The sequence below is a fragment of the Lygodium microphyllum genome, chromosome 12, assembly GCF_053477565.2.
Source record: "Lygodium microphyllum isolate KBCC chromosome 12, Lygodium_microphyllum_v1.1.10, whole genome shotgun sequence".
Classification (NCBI taxonomy): domain Eukaryota; kingdom Viridiplantae; phylum Streptophyta; class Polypodiopsida; order Schizaeales; family Lygodiaceae; genus Lygodium; species Lygodium microphyllum.
Window position 1 is genome coordinate 29169404 of NC_141146.1, and position 6000 is coordinate 29175403.

A 6000-nucleotide genomic window follows, 5' to 3' on the forward strand; every position below is an offset into this window, starting at 1 on the left:
TGTTTTTTCAGATTCTTCACCGATTTGAAGTTAGGAAAGCGCACATTGCTGGCTACATGAAAATTTATTCTCTCATTCACCACATCCGCTTCCCATTTTATCCTTCTTGTAAATAACTATAATAATGTGCTTTGGGCACCCACCTCTTGTAATCTAGCACCCTTTCTCTAGCTTGTTTACCACCACCCTTGGCTTCTTCCATGATGACCAAGGTGGGGACTTGTCCCATCCACTATTCTCCATATTTTCAAAGATGCCATACATAATATAAGATTATGCTAATTAAAAAGATTAGCTTAATCTAATCCCTTATGGAGGCTATATAAGGAGCCCATGGAGATGTAAAGAAACAAACACAATGACAAGCATATGAGAGCACTCTAGAATACCTCATGCTAGTCCATCTCTTTGAGGTAAGCTATGAGTGAGTTTCTTTTATTATGTAGCATAATGGCAAACTTCCTCTATCTCTTCTCCTCTTGTCTCCCTCTTTCTCTCTCTCTCTCTCTCTCTCTCTCTCTCTCTCTCATATTCTAATATGGTGTCCAAATCATATGTACTCTCTTCTAATTCTCTTTCTACATTCATACTTAAACTTATTAAGTAAGACTTGCCATATGCTCTATTGGTAGGGAATCCTTATTTCCTTATGTTATATATATGTTCATGGGAGAATTTAGGAGCCATCACCTCTCTTAACCTTCCATCATATTCATTTCTATTAAGATGGGCTATAAATTCTCTCTCGTAAAATGGTATTTTTGGTTCTTTCCATTATCTTTGAGGAAAGCAATGTCCTAGCCCATCCTCCCTTTGGCTAGGTGATGCCTCTCTTTAGCTCTCTTAGTGAGGATTCGAGGCTGGGTGGGTAAGAGGCAACCCATTCATCTTTTCAGCTCTCAGTGGCAGGGCAGAAAGCTTTCCTGCCACATGTAGCACTATGTGCTGTATTTACATTCTACAAATGGATTACATGTAAAGTGTACAATGGTCATTAAAACGAAGGTAAAGGATACTTAAATCCATAAGACTGATACATCAAATAAATACAAGATTGCTTAACGAAAGCGCTCATGGAATCATGGCAAGATACAAATGATAATAGTAACATAGTGCATAGAAAAATGTCTACATAAATCACAAGACCAAAAAATAAGAGGATGTGCGCTCCACGAATCTAAGAACGAGCTATAGATTCTTGCCATTTGAAAGCTCATGTTGATGCAAAGGACCATTGAACAGACTCTACAAAAAAAGAAACACCTACACATTAGTCCACTATAGAATAATGCATTTTAATTAAAAACAGTAACTACAAATAGGAAAGATGAGTAACTTACTCAGCCACCACGTGCATATAGTCTATTGATCAATACAGTGAGATCGTATCTCTCTGCATATCGAGTCTCTAGGCTGGTGGGATCGCAGTTTGTAATGGAGTGCTGTAAAGAAAAAAAATACAACTGTTAGAAACATGATTATCAATACAAGCGATATTGCAAAAAAATAAGTGAGAAGAACAGAAGAAAAGCATATAAAGTCCTCTAGATAAGTCATGTTGCCGCCACTCCCAAGATGATGGACCACTCCTGCCTTCAGTTGTGCCCTCGCTATCTCGCACTACTGTCTCCAACATCGTAGGGAATCTATAGCTTCCTCCCTGAGTTGGCGATGGTTGATGGGACCAAAAATGGGCCGGCACTGGCTAAGGCACTAGCCGAATCTCACGCTCTCAACAGACAACCCCACCACATGGCCTCGTGGACAAGGAGCATCTCTCGAGGGATACACTATCCTAAACACTAATCTCTGCACGTTTATAGTCTGTAGTCCAATGAATGTTCCCTTTCCCGTCTCCTCACAAGGAGATTACACATATATTGGGAATAAATGCCACATATCACAGACACAAGGGCATCCCACTTGCTAATTGCCATGGCCCTACTGCAACTCTCCTACATCTTGGGGATTGGCCCCTCGATGTACTACTTCCACACATATACACATTTGAAACAAACTCCCCTCTTACTGCCAATATACTTAACATTCCAGGAATGCACTTATCCTCACTTATCCGTCCCTTTAACCCACCGTCTAGTCCTACAGCCAGGTTGCTCACTCTCTCTACGTGGGTTAAGTCCTAAAGAAACCAAGTGTTATGTATCCATGAGCTTGTAATTGATACATTTAACGGTGCTTGATGAAAATTTGTATATGATTAAGTGCTCAAATAATTTAAAAAAGCCTCGTACATTGTGCAAATCCATTATTTTCATGTTTCCATATACTAATGCATAATTGCTGAGATGAGAGAAGACACCGAGCCTTACACTCGTGCTGTACTTCCCTTTATTTAACTTAATGTCATCCTATATGAATAATGCAGCAAATACATCATATTTATGTCATATTTCAATGCTCAAACTCCCCTCTCTCCTACCGTTTAAGGTTTTGCCTCGTTACATAGGTAAAGGGGTGATTTCATGTGTATTTCGCACAAAATAAGTAGTAAATACTCACAAAAACATATAAATGGGAATAACCTAAGGCAAACCCTCATGATTTATCCTCATTGTATACCCACAGACACATCCATAATTTTCCATAATTTTTCTCGTTCGTTTTTTATTTTTTCCTCTTTTAAAGAACATTTTTCCTATTTTTCCTTATTTTTCATCAATAAAAATGAAATAAAATTAGCATTATTTTAGATCTATGGCTCTTGAGTCTTTAAACAACAACCATGTAGATTTTATTGGTGTTTTGTTTCATAATATTTTTATTTTAAGCCCAAAAATCCCATTTTTACTTTAAAAACCATGCTTTTCGGGTTTTTTTTCATTTATTTTCTACACTTTAAGTGTATATTTGCTAAGTTTTTTTATTATGACAGACTAAAACCAACAACAAACAACATGTCCATCAATTTTCATCCCATACGAACATTATTAACCTCATCAAATGCGAAAAAAATCATTTTCTTTGTAAAAATGCCATTACCGTGTATTTTTTATTATTTTGGGTTTTGAAACTTATTGCGGATCTACAAACCAGGCCCTATTTGATGCTCAACCTGCCTCCACATTGCCAACTTCAGCCCATTTTCAGCTTAGAAGTATTCCGATACCATGTTGGACAAGCATTCACCAACCGAGCTTCATTCTTCTTAATATGCAGGAACTGCCCCTTGTAGGAGAGAGAAAGAAAAAAAATGAGATTTTTAAATCCTCCATTAAAACGGGCAAGCTTGTAGCCATCTTGTTTCTCTCCCTGCTCCGATTGAGAATCTCCCTTTCTCTCTCCAAACGGGTTTGAATCAGAGAGGCAACGAGCAAAAATGAGGAGTCGCATTGACGCTTCCCTCTGTTCGACAGTTTTTGCATTAGTTTCAAGGCTTTTATTAAGCCTAAGGTTTAAAACATTAAAATAACTGGTTCATCTTTTTGTGTTCACACTGTCCCGCAAGTGGATTTTTCAATTTTGAAGGCCCAAACGAACTCCGATTTGCAATCCAATCGGACAGGCGATTTCGTGGCGTTAAAATCCATCTTCCACGCACTTTACGGCTTCCCAATCTGGTAGCTTCTTTATAACGCCGAACCTTGCAGGGATTAAATGGAGGGTCAAACGACCTCCAATTGACGACTCGAGACTTGTGTTGGATCCCTGATGTCGAAATGCATCTCAAAAAACTCTAGCTTGGTCATCCGCCACCGTTTAATTTTTCATGAAAATTGGCTATTTAACACCTCTCCAGCACTTTTCGGCTCCAAAACGAGCTTCAAGGCTTCAAGAACGGGTCTAAATCGGGTCCTAAAATCCAACTCTCACTAGTCATCCGCATCTAGCCACTTGGGCTTTGAGGCCCCACTCTTAAGTACCTTGCATGTGTCTGATCGTCTCTGTGACATGCATGCATGCATGCACTCCATCATCCAACTTGTGGAAAACCTATTTGCCACGGTGGGTACCAGAAACTATTTATGCAAGGATGCTACTATGTAGTCCTTGCTTCCCTTCGGTGGTATGTTCTTCCAATGATCCAAGATGTTGTGCTGAAAAACTTGTTGGTATAGCTCTCTCGGATGAGCCATCACCCTCTTCCCCTCATCATTCATGATGATGGCTCATATTGTATCATCTACAAGGTATCTATACCCCTCTAGAGTATGTCTAAGATGAGTCCTCTCCCACTTACGACCGTGCTTCTAAGCATATCTAGGAGACCCCTATACATCTAGTGTACCCACGTGCATGGTATCTCTCAGAGTAGCACCCATAGGGATGCCACCTGCGGGCGGCTGAGGGAGTGATTGGAGTAGACATCCCCACAGGTGTGACAAATCCTACAGGTGATGTAACTCTAGCAAAACGACAAGGTGGAGATACTGTGTCAGTAACTCCACAATAACCACCTGAGCCACCCTCTGTTTTAAACCTACACAAGAGCAAGGAGTAGCATCTGTATCTTGAGCTGACTGCGGGCTCACTACATCCACGTCTCCAAAGCATTCCCCAAAACCACTCCCTTCGTCTGGCCCAAGTTTGGAGCATCAACCTCCTCTACTGGAAACCGAACCATCGAAACGTGTCGAAGTAGATCTAATGGAATGGCCTGATGGTGTCTAAGATAACTCTTGGTCCATCATATCTTTGAATCGAGCCATCTGATTTGGAGATATACATGTGAAGATATCCTATAACTCCTCATTGCTCATCCTTCGACTCATCATGCTGTCCAAATATCCACAAAGGTCACCTACACATACCAAAATTGATGTTAACATAATCAATATGAAGATTCAAGCAAAGCACGGTAATATAACTCGAAAAAAAATGATATTACTTAAAGTGCATATTCTAGAGTACCCTTATTATAAGCGATTCATCAACGAATTGAGTAGGTGGATGCTACAAGTATGGCGTAGCCTATGGTCCCATGTCAATCTCCTAACACAACTCTGCATACACTAGAATGTCGATAGAAAGGTCACCACAAAAGGATGAGTCCACCTCGTTCTCAAAGAATTCTTGGCATTCATCGTTACCGGATTCTGCCTCCTCTACATGCTCCAAGCTTTGGGCAACCTCCACCCCTTGCAATATCAACCCCTCTATTTGCATACTATCCTCATCTATGCTGGGAACATTTCTTTCATCCTGTACTCTTGGACTTTGGGGAGCTGAAGGCACAACATACCACCATTGAGGTTGTTGGGGATTTGGATAGAAAATTACTTGTTCAAAATCACATACAAGAGAGATTTAACATTTGTGACATATACCATGTTGTAATAAAATTTTAAAAAATAGTTAATGTACCTGTTCACAATGGGGTGGTAGGACAAATGTGCATACAAATCTGTCCATCTTTTTTCAGAATCTATTTTGAGAAATCTAGATGGACCTCATCGAATAGTTGCCATGGCTCCTTCCAATATCACTTTGAACCACAACATATCGAATAGGATCATGGAGAAGTTACGGTAATCCACTGCGATAATACTTTGCAAGTTCCCAAAATAATCCATCTCATCTATAATGGTGTTTGGATCCGTGGCTCGCCGTCGGATCTCTTGCGCGAACTTTGCCATGACACCATGATCCGTTGAGCACATTTTGTCGATAAGCTTCACACGAAAATGTTGTCCGCACTGTATATTTTGTAATGTACATTGAAACAATTAATTAGTTGTCACATATAAAATCTAGATATGATAGCTTATAAAACATGTGGTCACCTTTGGAAAAAGTCCCCTCGAGAATTCCCACTCCTCAATAGAGACCTGCATCCCTTTGTGAGAGGCTGCAATCAAAGCTCCATGTAACCATCGCATAGACATAAACCAAGGCATCTCCTCCATGCCCTCGGATTATCGAATCTGTCGATGGTGCGTACTACATCAAAATTTGGATCGCGCTTCTTCCCAATATTTCCTGGATTTCTTGTACTTAGCAAGCCACGTCTCCATGGAGGTGTCGTGCAACATATAAAAACGA